We start from the raw sequence: 6,000 nt of genomic DNA, 5'->3' as shown, positions 1-6,000 counted from the left end.
CAGAAAGGGTGGAGCAGATTTTTCCATTACAAAAAGAGACAACACAAAATTAGTTCTCCCCTGGGTGTGTCGGGGGGACCCACCCTGGCTCCTAGAGGGGTGGAAAGCACCACAGGAACCACCAAGCACTTCATGGGGAGGAGGAGGTGGTTCCCCGCCGCTCCCTTTGCTTCTCCCAGGTCTCCATGCCGTGTCCGGGCGCTCGCTGCCGGCTCCACGCGGCGCGCGGGGCCTGAGCGCCCCACAGCCGCCTCACGCCGCCTCGGCTCCCCCTGGGCGCTGCGCCGGGCCTCGCGCAGGGCCTCTTCCCCCCCGCCAGGAAAGCAGCATCGCCAGGACCCCTGCAGAGCAGCAGCTGAGCCAGGATGGGCTTTTCCCTCATTAGCAACTGGATTGGCAGTGCGGGGGCGTCAGCGCGTGCACTGCTGGGGCAGAGGAGACCGTCGCGCACCGGACTCCAGCGCGACCCCACGAGCTCGGCTGCCGAACCCAGAACCCGCACGTTGATGGCCCTTCGGAGCCAGACCTGCGCCTCCCAAGCGGGTCACAGCCACAGAACTTTGGGGAAAGCTTCTCTTGCCCAAGGAGCCCCAGGAACCACATGGATACAGCACAGCCAGGAAGGTCTCCTGGTGGCAAACAGCATGAGATGCCCCCATCCCACTCAACCCTCTCAGTTAGCGCAACCCCAGATTTTCCACAACTTCTCTTTATTCTCTTCTATGCCAGGGTGAGCAGTCACGGAAGCAAACTGCTTCCCCTGATCTCATCAAAAACTGTCTGGACTCTATAAATAGCTCCAGCAAGCTTTACTACCCAGTTCCTGATGTATTTCTTCCAGAAACCCGGTGCCACCAGCCATGCCTGTCACTGGTGCCTGCTTCACAGCCACCTCCACCTGCGAGTCCTCCTGTCCCACACGGCACTGGGCAGCTGATGCCACTTGCTCCTGCGTCTCCCTCCTTCCTTCCCTCCTCTGCGCGATGCTACTGGCAGAACAAACCAGGACACACAGCGATGCCTCAGACCAGCAACCCTGCAACCACTTCTTAGACTTCAGATCTCATCTTGAGCTTAGCAGCACTTAGGAATACTGCCAGAACAGTTGCACAGAGTCAGCAAAGAGCAGCAGCAGTGAATTTAACAAGGCCTGGGTTTATACACTTTATTTAAACTTATTCTACCTTTTCTTTGACTGTGCTCTGTTTAATTTGCATTAAGGCCCTATTATTTCACTCATCTAAGCAAAAACATGAAACTTTAGCCCTCTCTGGGAATGCACTCTGACATATCTGCAGCACACGTGTAGCATTTCATCAAGAAAGCAACCTGTGTTTTTACCATTGCTTTAAAGTCAAAAAAGTAAATTTTGCATCCCTGCAAAGTGTTCAGTGAAAGCCTCAGGAAGGAGGGTCCTTGCACCGTGCCAGGCAACTGCACTGGTCAGAAGGCATTTCTGGCATGCTTTAAACACAAGGAAATGCTCACTCCTAACTGAAAACGGTTGAACTTGTTTTCCCTTTAGTCTACATGCATGAAGCCAAGTTCAAAAGGAAACCGACCAGAAAAATTCAGCTCAATATGTTGAGTTTCAAAAAGTTATAAGCAATTGCAAGTACCAGAAAAGGAGCAAAGATAGAATTAAAAACACTTTAGCAACCTCAACCCGTGCAGAAAGTGCCACTCGCAGCAGACCCCCCCCAAAACCAAAATTACTTAATGCACACATTCCTACACTAAATTATTCATTGACCTATGTGCAATTCTGAACTGCCAGAAAATACATTTCCATAGCTTGCTTATTTTATTGTTGTCAGATTAGGACTTTTACTTAGTTTTCAGAGCCTTTTTTTTTTCTTTACATAAAGTGTGTTCCTACTTGCACTGCCACAAGCTTGTTCAGGTTTGTTCTTTCTCTTTTTTTGAACAGTTCTTCAACCTCTCCCCCTCCCCAGTTCCTAAAACCTTGCACTTCCCCTGAACCTCCTGGCCTGTAACTCTCACTTCACTTTCCATTTCTCCCCAGCTTCCTCTCAGATTTCTCCTTTTCTAGCCCCTTTACTTCCCCGCACCCTCGCTGCAGCACAAACACTTGCCGAGCGCCCTCGCTGCCCATGCGAGGACGGCTTCTCCGGGCAAACTCCTGCATCTGCGGCCTCCCGGCTGCACAGGCGGCTCCTTGGCCCATCTCGGACTCCTTGGCCCGGCTCCGCTGCATCATCCCTGGGGCCCGGCGCTGACGCTCTGCCCAACCAGCTCTACCCTGACGCTGGGTCTGGCCATCATGCAGCGACAGGGAGGTCTCCTGCTGTCAGAGCGTGATGCGGCACCACTTTTCCCAGTACCCTTGCACCGAGTGCGCAGTGCTACCCGTTAAAAAGTCATTTTTTTTGTCAGCAATGGTCCCATTTTTCTCTGGGTGGAGAGCAGGAAATAATTGTGCTCTTTTGGGTATTCCTTCGGCAAGTCCAATGTGATGAGGAAATGTGTCTGGGGAGAGGGAACGGTGCCTTCACTCGGGAAGAGAAGTTTGTAAATTGGCACGATCGTGTTTTATTCTAAAACCCAGCTGCACTGCTGAAGAAGATGCTGTGCTCCTGACCCAAGCTAGCAATAGTTCGCGGCTGCTTTGGAAACTGTCTTGTTGGTTCATAGGATCCAGGCCCTGGTGTATCCTGTACAGATGGAAAAAAATCAAATAAATAAGGGAGGAACAAAGAGTAAACTCCCAAATTAGGACTCTTAGAAAATCAAAAGGGCTTCATTTTTGAGCATGATGCAGCAGAAGTGCCTGAAATCTCCAAAGAAGACCTGAGCCTCCATGCCATGTATCTTTAGCCATTTTCAGTCAGAGATCTCAGATGTAGTCTTCAAAGGATGGCAGTGCCGTTGTTATCTCTACATGTGAAAGGGAAAACTGAATTGCAGAAAAATGAAATGACTTGCCCGTGGCCAGCACCCCTCTTTGCTTCCATTCGAGCGCACTACTGAGCAATGCTGCTTGCAGAGCCCAGAATCAGCGCCCAGGAAGAGCTCCAGAGCTCGCATATTTACACGCATGTACAACCCAGTGGATTTGATTCACTGATTCATGCACTTATCAGGAAGCATAAATCTCTGAAAAATCAAGGCTAAGAGACAGGGTGAAGTGACTGAGAGGTTTATGAGGAGCGGCCATCGGCAAACCCAGTGAGAGAAGAAGGAAGGTAGATGGATTGAGAAGTTCAGAGAAACCAGACAGACCAGAGAACATCACGGACCTCGCTCCCTAATACTATCCCATTCCCTTGCCTGCTTTAGCCCCTCTCGTTCCAGCCTGATGCAGTTTCTTGCAGCTGCCTTGGCCCAAATTAAAGCTTTAGTAACTTAAGGAGGGAGGAGAGGGCTCCAGAGAGAGGAAAAGGAAGGGAATGACTGTGCAGTGAGGAGGAGGAGGCTACTATTCCATTTGCCCTGGGGTCTGAAAGAGCAGGCCTGGTTGCAGCACAGCTGCCTAATCATTGCCAGCGTTTTATGCAATGCTGCCATATGTTAATGAAAATACACGCTATTTATGGGTATGTTAACCCAAAAAGGGAAATGGTGGAAAGGTGCAAAATCTGTTCCAGAAGTTTGTTGAGAAAGAATTTTCTTTCATTTCACCAAGATTGCTATCCTGAAATGCTTCTCCCAGCATCCAGTCCTTTACACTCTCTCCCCTAGGCTGTCATGCTTTTCCGCAGCCTGTCCCGTTCCTGAAAAGCAACAAAATTGAGTTTCCTTCCTAAAAAGATAATTCTGTCTGCATGCCTCTGTCCTCCCCCTCTTCTCCCGTATACCCAGACTAGAAAAATCTCTCAAGCTTAACTGTCACAGCCAACCTATTGCTCATGCCATGCTGATAGCCGTGACTAGCAGGATTTGAGTGGTTGCCAGCCTCAGCTGGGTTTACATAAACGGCTGAAATGCTTGCACCAGGGCTCAAAACCTCAGTGCCAAAAGTTGCTTCTGCACAGCTAACCTTCCTTCAGAGTATTTTCTTTCCACAGCCACAGTCTCACCTTTCTCAGCCACAGGAAATGTTTCCGAAACTGATTCTTGGTAATTGTTTCTTTTAGAGATGACCCCGAGTGATTAATTTCAGGCCGTGGAGACACACTATTTATCGGATAATATTTCAGATTACTCACTGAGCGGACTGGCAGCATCCTGGGTACTTTGGACTGGAAACATGAGCACACGGTGCGAGGCGGTTCACGCCTTACTTCATAGTGACCTGGGCCTGGGCCTTCCTTCTACAAGAGCAAACAGAAAATGGATTTATCCAGTGGCAGATTCCTCTGTCCCTTCCTTGAGCAACTCAAAAATGTCCAGGTGGTCTCATCATAGGGTGAAACCTTCTGCTTAAAAATGTGTGGATTTTGGCAGGAGCCCTGTAGGGCTCCTGGTCACCTCTGTCCCAGGGCTCATCCGAGCCGGGTCAGGCACCGAGTGGCCCCTCTTGGCCCAGCTGGTGAGCAGGGGACAGAAACGGCACAAGTCCTCGTTCCCAGCCCTGCAGATCACTGCGGGTTGGAAAAGAGGTCACGAATCCCTATTTTGTAATTTTGCAGTATAATTAGTTCAGAGACAGCACACTGTGACCCCATTACCTGCCCTCTGCTCTCAGCACCACCGTCTTCACTTAGCAGGAGGCGAGAGAAACTAGAGTAATGCACTTGATTTTTATTTCCCACTTTTTTTTTTCCCCAGGAATATTACCCTAAAAAAAAAAAAAAAGGAAAAAAGAAAGAAAGAAAAGAGAGCAACCGTCTGTTGCCTCTTTTGCAGCGATGGTGAGCAGTGTGTGATCCAGGCCACACAGCAAGGCACTTTCTGTCCATGACTTCTGCACCAGATGGGGCAGGATTTCGGCCATTAACTTATATTTTCTAACATATTCTTTCGCTCCTTCCTTGCTTTCGGCAGTCAGCAGGGAGAGGATTTCTCTCTTTGATGCTGAAAGGGATTCCAAGCAGAGCAGCAGCTTGATTACAGTATCAGGGCCTGCATGCTAATGGCTCTGTGATAAAGACTGGGATCTATCAGCAGGCATGAGCAATTTAAACAAATTCCAAGAGAAAGCCTGTCTTCCAACAAAGAAATAAACTGTCTCCCCACAGGATCTGCAGCCACTCAACCACTGAAGAGCTATGCTAGTGCAGAGGGAGCCTGGGGTGAAATTCAATATGAAATAATCATAAACCATTTAATTGATATTATCCAAGCTGAAGAGTAATGCAAGTAAGCAAGCACAAATAAGTGATGGGGCTTTCTAAAAAAAAACTCTTTAGCTTTAAATGTACAAAGTATTACTTCCATATCTATATAGGCATACAAGCCTTTTTCATGTTACTTGGAATTTTATAGGACTGTAAAACAGAATATATTTGGAATAAGACATTGAAATAAGATAATGATCTCCTGCAGCTATAGAAATTAAGAAGAAAATGGAGATGGGTATACATTTTCTTCTCCAAGGAACAGATAAATGTACTGCGGCCATTGCTTTTCTCCAGAGAAAGGCTCACTGTATTGCATTCTGTGGTTTTCTAAATAACCTTCCTCTAATGGAGGCAATATGGAGAGAGATGGAGTCAGGCACATGCTAACCACGCTGACTGGTCCTGGGCCTGACTTGAATATCCAGACACTTGTGACAATTTAAGTAATAGCTGAAAAGGAACTCTTCATAGAACCTATTCTTGAAGAAACTTTAAAAAGTCCTTCTTGTGACACATATTTTCTTTTCAGCACTGTCTAAACAGTCTGAAGTCTTTGGTCTAAGTAGACCAAAGCCACTGTTCACCAAGGCTTATTTTCTTTGGATGCAGATCATTATGGCTATCATGTTAATTGGGCTACTTGGATTTAAGATATTTCATACAGAAGATTGAATTAGATCAGACAAGTGATGATGACTAGAGAGCAGAAGGAATAAAGATGTTTTTTCTGCAGATCTAGGCAGATGGGCATGACAGG

Source organism: Tinamus guttatus, unplaced genomic scaffold (assembly GCF_059628265.1).
Source record: "Tinamus guttatus ecotype Peru unplaced genomic scaffold, ASM5962826v1 Tinamus_guttatus_pri_ptg000208l, whole genome shotgun sequence".
Classification (NCBI taxonomy): domain Eukaryota; kingdom Metazoa; phylum Chordata; class Aves; order Tinamiformes; family Tinamidae; genus Tinamus; species Tinamus guttatus.
The sequence above is the reverse complement of the archived record's forward strand: the minus strand, read 5'-3'. Positions refer to the sequence as shown.